This window comes from Amborella trichopoda, chromosome 1 (assembly GCF_054954075.1).
Source record: "Amborella trichopoda isolate Santa Cruz 75 chromosome 1, AtrichopodaSantaCruz75HAP2 v2.0, whole genome shotgun sequence".
Lineage (NCBI taxonomy): Eukaryota > Viridiplantae > Streptophyta > Magnoliopsida > Amborellales > Amborellaceae > Amborella > Amborella trichopoda.
The window spans coordinates 51,772,313-51,789,581 of NC_142336.1; the positions used below are offsets into that span (position 1 = coordinate 51,772,313).

General features: G+C 33.3%; 1 long non-coding RNA gene and 1 other non-coding gene across 5 annotated transcripts in view; both read left to right on the forward strand.

The window, feature by feature from the left end:
- The window catches only part of LOC148783914 (uncharacterized), a 62,535-nt gene that overhangs the window by 5,932 nt on the left and 39,334 nt on the right, over positions 1–17,269 (forward strand). The gene's annotated exons all lie outside the window — the stretch shown is intronic.
- LOC105420708 (uncharacterized) lies at positions 10,030–16,251 on the forward strand. 4 transcript variants are annotated; one of them, XR_016059630.1, is made up of 4 exons: positions 10,030–10,663; positions 11,242–11,418; positions 13,827–15,562; positions 15,734–16,251. It is a non-coding gene; the product is annotated as an uncharacterized LOC105420708 (transcript). The 4 variants fall into 4 exon arrangements; XR_016059626.1 differs by having other exon boundaries at positions 10,031–10,663; positions 15,728–16,251; XR_016059613.1 differs by having other exon boundaries at positions 10,033–10,663; positions 15,715–16,251.

The window sequence follows — 17,269 nt, forward strand, 5'->3', positions numbered from 1 at the left end:
CTTGATCTCTGAAAGCCGAAATATCTCTCTTTAGGAGGCAGAGTTATCCTTTTGAATTCATGTCTTGCAAATTTTCCTATTTATCAAATGTCTCTGTTGCGAATGCCTAGGGCCGTTATTAAGTGTACTGAAGTGTTGATGTGCAACTTTCTATGGGGTTCTTTTGGAGTTGAGAGGAAATTTCACTTTATTCGTTAGGAAACTGTGTGTACTCCTAAATGTGAAGGTGGTTTAGGTGTGAGGAGACTTTCGTTGATGAATAATGCTCTGCTATGTAAATGATGGTAGCGAAGCTTCTTGAATAAAGATCAACTTTGGTACAAAGTGCTCATTTCAAAGCATGACGAAGATGGTTTCGGTATGTGGATTAAAACAGGAGTGGGTAGGGATAGTACCTCTTCGTTGTGGAGAGATACCTACGCACTCAAGCAAGTTGTAGATCGTAATATTCGTTGGCGGGGAATGCGGTGTCATTTTGGCACCATAAATGGCTGGGTGATGAACCACTAAAATATGCATTTCCTCTTCTCTTTGGTGGGGTCAGCTGCTCCCAAGCTACGATTGCTGATTTGGTGGATTTTAGCAGCGATAAGGTAAGTTGGATTATAAGCTTTCCTTACGATAGAATTCAGAATCTTTTTTTTCAACAAGTTATCAAATTGTTTGAAATATTACGGCAATCTTTTATTAGGGAGCATAGTGAGGACGAAGTGGAAGTGGCCCATCCCTTTCTTTGATAGAAGACGCTGGTATTTTCTTATGGCTTGCGGCTCAAGACCAGATCCTCACTATGAATAATTTGATCAAGAAATGCAAAATTATCACAAATGTCTGTTTGATGTGTAAGGAGGATGGAGAGTCTAGGGTGCATCTTTTTTTACATTGCTCCTTTATCTCCAATAGTTGGTCCTGGTGCTTCCAAATGTTGGGGTTTAACCTTACTCTACCACAACATGTGTTGGATTTGCTAACTCAATTTGAGGTGCCTTTTACCATAGGTTGGTGCTTATAACTGGAGGATCTTACAAGGTGTTATTTTATGGGAAGTTTGTTTGGAGAGAAACCGTAGAACCTTTGATGGGAAGATTTGTTGCTTTGATAGGTTTCTTAATAACATTAAACTCACTCTCTGGTTTTGGCTGTATGTTGCTAAGGAACGTCAGGGTATCTCTAAGGTGGATGTCATGATTAACCTCTCCAACCTGTTTCAGTTGGATGTTCCTTTGTTTAGACCGGTCACTAGATGAAAACCACCAGACATTGGTGTTATCAAGCTTAACTTTGATAAAAGCTCGATGGGAAATCCAGGTTTGGCTGGTTATGGAGGAGCCATTCGGGATTGGCAAGAAAATGTCATTATTTCTTATGCAGAGCCATGCAGAGTTGTGACGGCTAATCATGCAGAACTTCTTGCTATTTTCCATAGGTTGAAACTTTTAGTGGCAAGAAATAACATGCAAGGTTTTATTCTTGAAGGGGACTCACTAAATGTGATTAAATGATGTAAGAGAAAACAATGCCTTCCGTGGCAATTCAAGTTACTTGGGAACCAGATCTTTGCCATTTTGTCTTCTTTGACGTTGTCCCTAGTTCATGTTTATAGGGAAGCACATGCTCTGGCTGATTCCTTAGCCAAAAAAGGAGTTGAGTTGGACACGTTGGTGATTTCTACTAATATCCTTGATATCTTGTATTTTTCTTTGTTATCAATAAATTTGGAACATTCATCAATTTCACTAGAAGATGTTGTTTTGACGCCCAAATATCCTCAAATTGATCATATCGACACCAAGATGAGTGGACATGAGAAAAAAAATGGATTTCAAGTTTTGGAATTAGTGTATTTTGTAACATATTTTTGGACCATCAATTTCAAGATTTTCAAGTTTTCATAGATCTATCGATATACACTATTTTTCAAGCTTTAAACTTTATAAATAAAGATGAAAATATATTTTAAGGCTATTACAAATATTTTCAGTATTGAAACCACATTTCTTAACACTATTTGAAGGTAGGCTCTAATTGGATTGTTTATATATATATATATATATATATGGTTGCGGCTTGTATAGAACCTAGGCTCTAAACAATCCAATTAGAGCCTACCTTGAAATGGTATCAAGGAATGTGGTTTCAATATTAGAAATCATTTTGATAGTCATAAAATATATTTTCATATTTATGTATAAAGTTTAAAGCTTAAAAAATAGTGTAGATCGATGATATCTATGAAAACTTGAAAATCTTGAAAATTGACAATCAAAAAATGCGTTACAAAATACACTATTTTCAAAACTTGAAATCCATTTTTTTCTCATGTTCATGCATCTTGATGTCGAGATGATCAATTTGAGGATATTTGAGCATCAAAATAGCCTCTTCTAGTGAAAGTTTTGAGGTAGGCTCGAATTTGATTGTTTAGAGCCTTGGCTCTATATAAACTTTTCCCTATACAACATCAAACAAAAAGAAAATTTTATTTGTTCTCTCAAAGAAAAAAGTAAATATAAAACAATCGAAGAAAAATTACAAACCACTGAAGTAAAAGAACAAATAAAAAATATAACTAAACAAATAGACGAAGATATATATAGTGAATTGCCCAATGCTTTTTAGCAAAGAAAAAAGCATATAGTAAGTTTACCATATGAATCTACTTTTCATGAATCTAAAATTCCTACAAAAGCAAGACTAATACAAATGAATACTACATTATTAGAATTTTACAAAAAAGAAATAGATGGACTAATAAATAAAGGTTTAATCAGACCAAGTTTTTCTTCTTAGAGTTGTGCTGCTTTTTATGTCAACAAAAATGCAGAAAAAGAAAGAGGAGTTCCAAGACTTGTCATAAATTATAAACCACTAAATAACGTACTTCAATGGATTAGATATCCTATACCTAATAAAAAAGATTTATTAGATAGATTACTAAATGCTTATATCTTTTCAAAATTTGATCTAAAATCTGGCTATTGGCAAATTAATATGAACTATTTGGGCTTTCTTATGAAAATGAATTATATTCTAAAGGTATTTGTTTCATCAAAATATTATCAGGCTCAAGATGATGGCAGACAAAGACGTCCTACCATTTTATTGAAATTTGCTTACCCAAGCATGGTATATATTGATAATTCCGAGTTATATTGGGAGATATTGCATATGTCCATTTCAAGATCCATGGTATCTGATATAAAACAGTAAAATATAAATGGTAATTAATATTGGGATCTCTCCCATTATGCTCAATAAATTTGTCTTGGGATGTCTGCAAGGTTTCGGACATTATTTGGGTTCTGGATCCCCAAACCATAAACCAGTCCTTGAACCAATTCGGGAATGGGTCTGTAACTGGTAGTTTGAATTGAAGAAACTAAGTGTGAGAATTGTACAGGTTTTGTACATTCAGGACTTTATGCCAGGTTTCAATATATTAAGAGTATCTATAGTACTTATTTGGGAATTCTGGGGATATTAATCTTTTTGCCCTGGAAGGATCTGAACCCCATTCATTGAAATGCATAACTTTTCGTTTTTGTAATTTTGAATAAGATATTATTTTTGAATTCTTTTGATAATAATGTGCTATAGTGACTGAACCAGTCTCAAACAATATCATTTCAAACCATTCTCTGGTTTTTATGCCAAAAGAAGGGTTTAAGTTATGGCAGAGATAATATCGAGCTAATATGTTTGGGTCTTCAGCCAGATGATAGTGTTCTATTATTATATCCTCAATAAAAGCGGTTGCTTCATATTGAGATTTGGTTGTGGGTTTTTTGGGAATGGAAGATTGTAAAAATAATGGTGTTTGTGGAGAGTTTGGAGGAGGCTGGCTAAAGTACATAGGATAAACTGGACCATTTGGGTTGCTCGGATAATATGGTACAAAGTTTCTATTTGGTGATGGTGATGCTCTGGCTGGAACTAAATCCATGGTCATTGGCATTTTGCCTCGATTATTATTATTGGGATTCATATTTCTCTTTTTACTAAACAGAATAAGTGCTAAAGATAGTTCTTCAGGGTCAGATTGTCTTCCTGATGCCTATAGACAAAATGAATAGTGATTTCACCTACCCTAATCACCGTTCAAATTTCATCGTGTGGTCACGATTATCCGATAGTGTTTTATTTTTTATTTTATTTTTATAAATCGGAATGACCTGAAATTTAGATGATATGGTACATCTTATTAAGGCACATCTAATAAAAATATAAAAAAAATTATCCGCAAAAAACAATTGACCAAAATCCCCTAAAACATTTTAGGGGTATTTTGGTCAATTATTTTCATGTAAAATATTTTATATATATTTTTTTAAGATTCCCCTATTTTTGATGAATACACGTTCTAAATTCCAGGTCATTCCGATTTGTAAATAAAAAAATAAAAAAATAAAATACTACCAGACAATCGTGCCTGTACGATGAACTTTAGACGGTAACAAAAATAAGTAAAATATATATATATATATATATTGATTGTATGTGTGCTTTTGTACTCATATGTAGACATTGTGTTGTGGGTACATGTACGTGTACGTGTGTAAAATTTGGGATCCACGAGTCTCGCATTTTTTAAATAAATTTACGAGGCAATGAAGGCCGTCCAATCATGTAAGATTTATTATGGACCACCCACCCCATTATATTCCGTGAGCTGGTAGGCATATTCTTACTTTTCTCCAAAAGACTAAGACAATCCATCACCTGTACATGTGAATTTCACTTTCTATAATATGTTTACTTTTTGAAAGGATTATTATGGTACATGATACTTAAAAAATACTTAAACAATTTGCTTGTAGAAATCATTTTATGTATTAAAAAAAGAAAAAATATCTCATTATTTTTTATTTTTAACATTCTCTATCTCTTTAAATCTAATGATGAAAAATATTACTTGGAAGCAAATAACCTCTAATTTTTCTATCTTTGAACCCAACGATGAAAAAGATTACTTGGAAGTAAAAAACCTCTATTTTTTTCAGAAGAATTTTTTACCCCGATAAAAACTAAAATGACAATCTCTCTCTTTCTCTCGAATCACGGTCTCTCGTAGCGCTGTCTCTCTCTCTCTCTCAAAAAGCACTCTCTTTCTCTCTCTCTAAAAATATAACTCAGCATTTTGGTTAGCGAAAGAGAAAAAGCGGTGGCAGAGGTTGAGAGAGGGACAACAGAGTTGTGGGCCGACTGCTAGTGGCAAAAATGAGGGATTGGTTGTAGGTAAGATGGAAAAAAGGGGGGTGACACCTGGTTGCAGATTTTGGGCACAGGATGAAGGAAGAGAGATGGGCGAGGATAGGAAAAAGGGAGCAACAGCAGGGGATGGATTGATTGCAAGTGGTGATCATGGCTTGGTTGAGAAGAGGGGTAAAACGCGGACGGTGGGTGGAAATGAGGGCCGGGCCGCAACTGGTTGAGAGGGATGGCGGAGAGAAAAAAAGTGCAGTGGGGTACCCATTGGTTTTTCTTTGCTGAGCCCAGTGTTTTTTTTTTTTTTTGCTTCAATTTGGAAATTTTTCGGATAGAAGACGGCCGGATTTTTCTCCTCTCTTCCCTCACACCTCTCAATCAGCCACCGCTTCCCTCGACCGTCGCAACCGCCACACACAACAAACCCACCACCTTTCCACAACCTCCCATCTGCTCTCTCCTCAACCGCCACACGTAGCAGTACTCACCCTCTCTCAACCTCTGACACTGCTCTCTCTTCCTCCTCTGCCTTCCACTCTCCACCATCTCACGTCTCTCTCGCATTCTTCACCTACTCTCTCTCTCCCTAATAAAACCAACGGCCGGGCACCCCACTTCTGAGAGAGGATGTCATTTTAATTTTTACTGGGGTAAAAAATTCATCTCAAAAAAGATTTAGAGGGTTGCAAGATTGGAAAAATGAAAGTCATTTGCTTCCAACAAACAATATTTTTCATTATTGAGTTAAAACAGACAGAGAAGTTAAATATATGAAGTAAAGAGATATTTTCCCCTAAATAAACCCTTGAGTATGCTCATATGAATGTCAACATTACTTAACATTCCTCACCTCTTAAACAAACGGAGAAGCCTGAAAATGTCCAAACGTCCCACTCTCTCTTCCCATTTGCACATAAAAAATAAAAAAATAAAAAATAAATAAAAATAGAGGGAGATAGGTGGGGTGATGAGGTTGAGCAAATGTGAAGTAAGTGGAGAGGAATTAAAAAACAGAATCGTTCTTTTCACAGAAAATATTAAGTATTTTTTTTGTTGAAATATCGTTTGAGAGGTCAAAACTTTTTACAAAAGAAATTAAACCTTACATTGAGGGGTTTACCGTATAATTTTTATGTCACTTTAGTATGCATAAAAAAAAATCATTAAAAATACCTAAATTGCTTTTATTTAGAATTGAAAAATGTAAACATGCAGGGGCATTTTAATAATTTAAGCTACTCTAAACAAGTAAAAGTACTCCCAGGATTTGGTTGGGACTTGGGACCTCTTAGTTGGATTGAATTACTAATAGATGTCTTTGTATGTTGATGGTTTCCAACCTAAAAGAAATTTAGGTATTTTTTAATATATTTTTTAGAGAGGTATCTGAGTAAAATAAAATCATATAATAAATCAGTGGTTTAAAAAAATGAATTGGTGATCCGGATCGAGCACTCCAAAAACCCATCCGAATCGTTGAATCGGCGATCTGGATCGGGAATCAGCCAACTCGATCGAATTAAGCTTTAAAAAAATATATTAAAATTTATTATAAATGTTGTTTTTTAGAAATCCAATAAGAAATGAGGGTAATTTTCATTTTTTTCATCAATTTATGAATATTGAGATGTTCTTTCCCTGTATAAACTTATGTTAACCATTAAATTTACATCACAGAAAAAAAAAATCATAGAATTATCATTGACAAAGTATATAATCATACATAGATTGCAATAAAGAGTAGACTAAATCGATAAAAAAATGGCCACTAAAATCTTGAATTAGCGGAAAACCCTAATCCGCTAAAAAAACCCAAATTATTACAACCTAACTAATTATAATATTATATACTGAAATTAAAATTGTTGGTTTACATTTTATAATACAAATAATAACAAATCTAAAAAAAATTATAATATCATCAAATTTAAAATGTATCATTGGCAACAGTAAGAAAAATAGTACATTACAAGATTTATAATGCAAAAATTAATAAATAAAATAAAAGATTTGATTATCAATATAGAAATTATTAGAATGTGTACCAATGTTCGAAATAACATTTTAATTTTTCAAAATTTTAAATTTTTAGATTTATAGAATAAATTTAGTAAAAGAAATTGTTAGTAGAAAGCGAGAGATTTCAAATGGAATAAACCAGTGGTTTAAAAAACGGATCGGTGCCCTAGGGTGTATTATTACAACCTAACTAACTATAATATTACATCATTTATTCCTAGGATGAATTAAGAAATACTTGTTGTATTTATAAATATCTTCTTTTTTTTTTGACAATAAATATTTGTTGTATTATCTTTTCTTTTTTGCTAAGAAAATATGATACTTATTGTATTACTTTTTATTTTATTTTTTGACTAAAAAATTAAGAATATGTTGTACTACAATTTTTTTTTTTGTATTATCGTTTATTTTATTTTTGACAAGAAATACGTTATATTACTCTCTCTTTTTTTGACAAGAAAAATAAAAAGATGTATTATTATTTTTTTTACCAAAAATGCTTGTTGTATTACCTTCTATTCTATTTTTTATTTTTTTCCTTTTATTTTTCTTACAACATGATTTTTTTATTGTCCTTTTTAAAAAAGTAAAAAAAAAGCCCTAAAAGGATATTTTTATTCCTTTTATTTTTTTTACAACATGATTTTTTTTCTTATACGTTTTAAAATTTTTTCCTTCTATTTTTTTTACAACAAATTAAAAAATAAATATAAAGCCCCAAAGGTGAATTGCGTAAGCCAAAATCCACAATGCTAACCTCCTCCACCAATTCATCCCCTTGTGCTTACAAGGTTGTAATAGATATATACATGCTATTAGTTATGCAACTCTAATTTTGTCCCACATCGAAGGATGAGAGCACTAAAATGCTCTATAAATAAGAACGCAATAGTTAATTATCACGCATGTGGAAGTACGGGGGCAATGTGTCACATGTTAATGAGAAACGTTATTTTTTGCCTATTTACAACGGGAATCGGCTATTTCTCTCTAGACTTGCCCGATTTCCGCCGAGAATCGGCGATTCCTCTCTAGACTCGTTCGGTTTTGCCTATTTACAACGGGAATCGGCTATTTCTCTCTAAACTTGCCCGGTTTCGGTCGAGAATCGGCGATTCCTCTCTAGACTCGTTCGGTTTCCGATATTGTGCAGGAATCGGCACGAGCAAACCGATTCCTGTGTCGACCCGGGGCTATTTCTCTCTAGACTTGCCCGATTTTCACCAAGAATCGGCGATTCCTCTCTAGACTCGCCGGGTTTCCGATATTGTGGAGGAAACGGCACGGGCAAACTGATTCATGTGTCGACCCTAGGCGATTCCGGCTATTTCTCTCTAGACTTGCCCGGTTTCCTCCAAGAATCGGCGATTCCTCTCTAGACTCGCCCGGTTTTCGATATTGTGCAAGAACCGGCATGGGCAAACCGATTCCTGTGTCGACCCTGGGCGATTCCGGGTCGACACGCCAATTTTTAAACCACTGTAATAAACCATTCAATGTGAATTGAGATATTTTGACCCCTTTAATAATGTGTAAGGGTTATCACCCCTTGATATGTTTATTATATTATAGAAGGCTCGAGCAACTTGAGAAAAGATATGAAGACTTATGGTCTCACTAAAGGTATGGACCTTAATAGAGCAAAATGAGGATCAAGTTTCGTGTAGCCGACCCCAATTAGTTAGAAAAAAACTTTGAAGATGATGATGATGATGACGATTTAAGCAACATTCTCAATGTCGTCAAACTTAAGATAAATAAAATTCCTTGGGACTATAACAATAACGATATCGAGCAAAAACTAAGTTCACGCATAAATTTTGGAAATTGGAGATACTATAATGCAAATCCTCAGCAATGTAGAAATCTTGAACAGTGTTAGAGAAAGGAGGGTCATACGACCATCCTGAATGGTAATGGGAACAAATGACATTAAACTAAAATAGGACCTTAGTGAGAAGATGATGTTAGGTAATACACTAATGTGCTTGTTGAGGTAGGCCATACAAAGTGGGAGTTTGGGTTAATCTACCGAGCAAGCTTTTTATGCTTCCCTTACAACATAAAACTGATATATTTTTCCTTACCCAACTCTCAATTCTAAATGGAGGGCTAAGATTGTCCCAATCACAATATCACACTTCTACACTATTTTATTTTTAGCTTTTTTTTTCTATTAACTACCTTGACATCAAATGGGGAATTGGCTTGGCATATGAAAATCTCTTTCTAGAAGGGATATTTCTAACGAACCATTCATGCTCTAAATATCAATAAACATCTCAAAAAATATTAAATTGAAACTATAGGTTAAGAAATTCGTTTGTATCGGGAGTAAATATGACATTGTTGGTACAAAAGAAGAGAGAACGTTTCCTAATTGAGTACTATTACAAACATAATTATTAATCAATAGATTATTACATTTATTTCCTAAAAAGTTCCTAATAATTTTGTAGCGTTTCAAAATTTTAGTCACAATAAAATGTATATCACACATGGCAAGAATGTCATAATACGAGAATTCCATTTCTTACCACGGGTGTGGACCCCTTCTCTGTTGATCCACCTAAAAGCTGATAACATGAGGCAGAGGGAGGGGAACGACTGAGGTGATGCTCGTTGGGTACTGTTTGTATAAAGCCTTAGTTGTAAACAATCAAATTAGAGCCTACTTTCAAATGGTATCGATAAATGTAGTTTTAACATTGGAAATCTTTGTGATAGCCTTAAAATATATTTTCATATTTAATTATAAATTTTAAAGCTTCAAAAATAGTGTCGATGGACATATCTACGAAAACTTAAAAATCTTGAAAATTGACGATCAAAAAATGCAACACAAAATACATTATTTCCGAAACTTGCGATCTATTTTTTTCTCATGCCCATGCATCTTGATGTCGAGAAGATCAATTTGAAGATATTTGGGCATCAAAATAACCTATTCTAGTGAAATTTTTTATGTAGGCTTAAATTTGATTGTTTAGAGCCTCGGCTCTACATAAACTTTTCCCTAGGTGGTTTTAGTGGCTACACTATCTCTCATCACTGTCCATAACTTCAAGGGACGGTGATGAATTTAAGGACTAGGTTTTCCATATAGTATACTTCCCCCATAAGAAGATACAGTCGAATTCGTCATTAGAAACTGCTTAGAAAAAGCACGGCGGCATTTTGATTATTTCAAATAGAATTTGGGACTTCGTAGTCATTACGTAGATGAACGGAAATATTTTGGTCATTTTTCAAACTTTAACAGCTGATTTAGATCTCCCGCCATTTTTCTTAGGCTTATAAAAGTGTAGCAACGAAAACATTTGGAGACAAATTAGGGCTTCAATCGCCTGAGAAACAAAAAATGGCCCTTTTAGGGTTTAAGAAAAGGCTTCAACAAATGGAGGAAACTAGAAACCAGAGGCTTTCTCTTCTCCAGGTAGTGCGCCACCTTTACTTTTTCATTTTATTCCGCCCTTTTTTCGAAGGAATTTGCAGTCTTTTTTTTTCTCAATAATTGACGAACCAGACCATATACTGTTGCTCAATTAGTTAAGCAGGGACTTTGCAATTCGACTGAAATTAGGGTTTTGTGACGAATAGCTCCATCTCTTGGCCTCCGCCAGAGAGTGTGCAGTTAAATTGTGATTGAACTTTGATCATACTTCTTCTTGTCTTTCAATTTGACAAAAGAGCTGGTGTTTTTACCACTGTAACATGTAAGGGGATTTTGCATATCTCCAAAAATTAACTAATTTAGAGAGAGAGAGAAAGAGAGAGAAAGAGAGAGAGAGAGAAATCAATTAACGAATTCTTTTCAATATTCTGTAAAAATTTAAAGAATTGAATTTTCAGGACGTAGTTAAAGCAACAAATTTTCAAAATTTTTAACAAAATATCAAAATCATCAAATTATTCCTGATGTTCTATCAATGCTACAATTTTCTAAACAACCAGATCAAATTATCCTTAATGCTTTGTCTCTTTGTCAGTATTACAATTTTGCTCTCATTACAGGCAGAGAAAGAGCTTCAAGAAAAGAAATCTGAGCTTTTAATGGCGAAATTCTCCTATCTGAGGCACCTAGAGCAGAAATGAGCAAGAGTCGGCTTCTCTAGATTTCGAAATCTTGGATAAGAAAACCGAAGTTGAGAAATGCCACCTTAAATACCAGAAAACAACAGAGAAGATAAGGTAATTGCTAAAAACTTTCCTTTTTAACTGTGGTGGTTTTGAAATCTATCTATCAAAATTAGAAGCTAAAAAACAACCAAAATGGTCTGAGCCAATGATTTAAAAATCAGCCCGCTTCGACTTAGGAATCGGCACAGCCCGTGCCGACACAAAATCAGGAACCGTACGTACGTACGACACAAAATAAAGAACCGCACGTACGTGCGATACAAAACCAAGAACCGCACGTACGTGCGACACGCACCTCGAAAACATACACACACCACTCCCACTATGCCATACGTGCGACACACACATACATGCGTGCATGTGCACGAATGCCCTAGTGTTTTTACACTTATGATTATCTTTCAATTATATAGTTATTTATATAGTATATTTGAATACTCATTCTTCGATGTGAGATAATTCCCAAACATCATTAACTGAAAACAGAATGTAAATATATGTTATTAATATGCAATTTTAAACACATATGTTGAGGAGGCATGATGGTTATCACTAATGTTATTTGCTTTGATTTCTCAAATTCGAATCCCCCCTTGGGCCATATGGTAGTTTATCCCTTCTTGAGCTAATTTTTATTTCGCTTGGGCATATAATAAATTAAAATGTTATTTTCAAATTTGTACGCATTTTATTAATTTTTATATTGTTAACCAAATATTTTATTTTATTTATTAATTATTACATTATAAGTCATGTAATGTACTATTTTTCTTACAGTTGTCAATAATACATTTTAAATTAGATAATATTATAAAATATTTTTAATTTGTTATTATTTGTCTAATAAATTAACTATAAAATGTAAACTAATAATTATAATTTCAGTATATAAATTATAATTAGTTAGGTTGTAATAATTTTTTATTATAGTTAGTTAGGCTGTAATAATTTGGGTTTTTTGCCAAAATGAGATTTTAATGACCATTCTTTTATTGATTTAGTCTACTCTTTATTATAGTCATGTATAATTATATATTTTATCCATGATAATTCTATGATTTTTCTTTTATATGATATAAATTTAATACTTAAGTTTATACGGGGAAAGAGCATTTCAATATTTACAAATTGATGAAAAAAATGAAAGTTAATAATGTAGTACCTTCATTTCTTATTGGATTCTTAAAAAAAAACATTTATAACGAATTTTAATAATTTTTTCGGATTTTTTTCGATTCCCGATCCAAATCGCCGATTCACCTGTCCAAATCGATTTTTGAGGTGCCCGATCTGAGTCACCGATCTGCTTTTAAACCATTGGTCTAAGCAATAAGATTCTAAAAAAAATGAGGAAACATTTGCGCTTTCGATCCCATGAACACAAAATTCTCTTGTTATTTTTGTGGTAATTGGAATTTAAGGGCACCTTGTTACACGGGTGATTTGGTTAACACCCCTTTCTTTTTTGGAATGACAAATCCATCCATTATTGAAATTGTCCAAAGTTTTATTTTATTTGTTGGGATAGCTTCATACCGTTTCACTTTTTTTTAGTGAAAACTCCTATTTTGGGTACTTGGTTAGGGGTGGCAACTGGTCTGGTCGGGTCATACCCAGACTTGGACCCGGTCAAAAATTAAAATGTCTCATAAATTAAGAAATGTGGGACTTGGACCCAGACCCAACCCGCCATATCCAACTTTTTGACTCAAACCCAAACTCAAGTCGGATCTAGCAGTCAGGTCTGGGGTCGGGTCCGAGTCCTTTGCCACCCTAACTTAGATGGTCATTGGGAAATTTGGGGCATCCCAAATGCCAGTTTTAATATATGTAAATACAGTTAACAAATTGAGATTATCTTCACTAAAATGTTCGTACTTCTTATAAAACATGTTCACTTTTTAAGGGTGCTTATGTCATCTTTAATGATATATAGGTCATGTTCCGCTGATTTTTTTATAAAGAGAAATTTATCAAATTATTCATGAGAGATGAAGTATTTAACAATTTAACCATTTGGAACTAGTCGAACACAAGACGATATGTGTTTTATGGGTATTTTAAAATTAAATGAAAAAAAGTTAAATAGTTAATCCGTTATGAGAAATTTGATTTTATTTTGATTATTATTATTATGTAAGACGTGCCTCAAAAACCCTCAAAAAGATTATTCTGATGTTGTAAAATCTTTCAATTTATAATCTCGATCTCGAAATATATGGATATAAAAGCGAAAAAGTATTTCAAGTCTTTAAACTAGTTTCCTTTTGTAACACATTACTTGGACTATCATTTTTTTTTATTGTTCATTATATAGACCATCTAGTTTTATATTTTATAAATCTACTTGATCTACCCCATTTTTGGGGATTTAGATTTCATTATTAAAAATGGAAATAGATTCAGGTTATTATAGGAATTTCCATCATTGAAACTACATCTTTCAATGGTAATTGCAGGCGTGCCTTTAATTATTTGAGGATGATGTGATTTATAATCGGAATTGCATATTTGATACAAGGAGGTCACAATTATTATTGACAATTATATGAGAAATTGAGTGGATAGGGATGGGTCTTTGATTGGACATAAATCTGCAAATAAATTTTTATGAATATTGTCAGATACTTTAATATATAGGACTCGTCATCCAATAGTTAAAAATGATTGTTATTTTCTTGTATTAAAAATAATTGGGCATACAATTCCCTATAAACCACACCAGAATGACCGTGATATTTTCGAAAAACAGGTATCCTTGTACTATTTTTGAAACGTGAACACGCTTGCAGCAACCCAATTAAAGGACTGTTGGAAATACACAGTTAAGGCTTCTATCTAATGTTAACCGCACTAGAATGACCGTGATATTTTAGGGCAATTCATAAAAAGGGTGTGGTTAGCTTAGGCTCTAAACGATCAAATTAGACCCTACCTTCAAATAGTATAGTGAAATGTAGTTTCAATATTGGAAATCTTTTTTATAGCCTTAAAATATATTTCTATTTTTGTTTATAAAGTTTAAAGCTTAAAAAATAGTGTACATTGAGAGATATATGAAAACTTGAAAATCTTGAAAATTGATAGTCCCAAAATGCACTCCGAAATACATTATTTCCAAAATTTAAAATCCATTTTTTTCTCATGTCCTTGCATCTTGATGTCGAGATGATCAATTTGAGGATATTTGGACATCAAAACAACCTCTTGTAGTAAATTTTTTGAGGTAGAATCTAATTTGATTGTTTAGAGCCTCAGCTCTATATAAACTTTTCCCTTATAAAAAATACGAACAATTTAACTTATCCATTTTATCTGATTTAATTTCAATGTATCCCTCAAAATACAAAACAAATAAATTCGGAATAGTTGTAAATGTGTGAAATGTTAATAATGAATCTCTCATACGTATTTTGTTAAATAGCCTTTCATTGTAAATAGAAAAAATTTCGTATAGATATCTAATTCCTCATATTATTTCATGGTAGACCCTCCTTCCGTTTCAAACATGATAAAAAACCCTTAAATATTTCACCATATTCCATCATCTCTTATCTGTCTCTTTTATTAACTTTCAACCATAAAAATTAGCTTCAACAAATCTTTTTATACCATTTCAACCTAAAAACTTTTTAACTATCTTTTTCTCTTTCTACTCATTAAAAAAGTTTTGAGTTAAAATAATATAAAAGATTTATTGAGGCTACGCAAAGTCAATAACTATGGAGGCACTTAAGAAAATATATAATAAAATAAATTTTAAAAAATAAATTGACCAAATCTCCTCGTCAATATTTCTTGGTGCTGTTTTGGCCAAATTGTTTTTTACAAATTATACTTTATAATTTTTTAGATGTGACCGAGTTGGATACAAACAAGTTCAAAATTTCATGTCCATACAACTAGAAGAAAAACTAAAACTCAAATACCATATTAAATCAAAGTTTTCACCAAGGTTTCGACATAGAAGAAGTTTCAAGAGTAAATTGAGTCATGGTTTTCTGTAAGAAATTTCTCTAAAACGAAGTTTTAAATCTTTTGGTGAAATATGTGAGAGCAAGGTCCTTAAAGGGTGAGATTGATCAGTTATTATAAGGCCAAAGAACTGGAAATGAAAAGGTTCAGATAAGAGGTGGAGAGGCTTGCATCCACAGGTCGCTCCGAACGCACTGAAACGAGAAATGCCATCCGTGAGGTATGAATTTATCTGGCGTTTTCCATTGCACTAAAAACATTCTAGTTATTTTTATGAGAGAGCAAGAAGGATTGGATTACTGAACTTCTCAGGAGAAAGAGAGAGAGAGGGAGAGAGAGAGATGCTACAATCCCAAGTTCACATTAGTACAGTCCTTTTTCTTAGCTACAGTCAACCTTCAAGGATCTAAAAGGCAGCAATGGAATTCTGTATGATACCGAGATAGTGTTTGAGGAAAGCTGGAAGGCCCAATTGTTGGCAACCAAGGAGAACTTGGCGAAGAATTTGACCTCCAATTACCAGCTAAGAAACCAGTTACCGAAACAAAGGCAAGAGGCAAGAGGCAAGAGGCAGAGATAGACAGCTTACAGGCAGAAAGCAGGTAGCTGGAAGAGGCAAGAGATAGACAGCTTACAGGCAGAAAGCAGGTAGCTGGAAGAGGCAATGTATAATGCGAGGGAAAAGAGAGGGAAAAGTGGTGTTTAGAATTTCATAAAGAGAGCTTACAAGTTGAAAGCAAGGAGCTAGAAGAGGCAATGTATGAAGAACGGGAAAGGAAGGGGACAATTGTGTTTCGAATTTCAGTAAGAGAGCTCATAAAGCAATCTATGCAACTGTTCACCTCTTGTTTTTGGGACCAAAATACATGTACCCGACTGTAATAGCTAACTAAGAACAGTCTTTGATGATGGTGACTCTTTCTCTTTCCCTCTCTTGGTCATTAAGGACTCTCATTGCACAATCTGCAAGTTATATAATTTTCTTTTGTCATTGTATACAATAAGACCATTTACCTTTAATATAAAATCTCTATTACCTATAACATTGACGTGAAATCTAATAACTTACGCGTCACAAAATTCAAAAAAAAAAATTTGATGTTTGATTTTGATCAATAGAATAAATGTAGTTAACCAATTTCACATCCAATAATTAAAATTAATTGTGATCATCTTGTATCAAATATAAATGGACTCATTGTATACTCCCTCTATTCTTTTACATAGTTTATAGGGTCGACATTTGGGAACTTTCAGGCAAATTTTGGTAGCAATTCTGCCTAAAACAGCCATAAGAAAAACAATACAAAAAGACTTCTACATACAGCCACAAGAAAAACAATACAAAAAGAAAATGAAAATGTACAATAGTTAACATTGTTTATATCGTGCAGGTTGCTTGGACAATCTAATGTTAACTGTTTATATCCTACGGGTTGCTTGGACAATCTAATGTTAACAACAGACGGCTGCGGTGCATTTCAACAAATTTTGAACCAAGGGAAACCTCCCCATCCTTCCACTTGATGACGATGACGTCAAATAGTTGAGGAACCCGAGTATTCAAATAGTACATCCCCTCAAAAATCAATTTAAATTTTTAAAATCTGAAGGAAACTGAAAAAAGGTGTCCCTCCAACAAATTTGTTATAAACAAAAGTTCCCAAGGAGTAGAAAATTTACTGGGGCAGCTGCATTCTCCCATAATGGTCTCCAAGAGAACCAGAACAATTCTCTCAGAAATTGAAAAGGGTGCAGTTTGTATAAGGTGTCAACTATGTACTAATAAGGTTGTAATGCTATATACCGTTTATTTTAGTTGGATAATGTAGATTTCACACATTTTTTAAGATAGTGTCAAAAATACATCGTCCAAATAAGATGAATGCTTTTTCCTACAATTTATTTCTACAAAGGTTGCTACTTT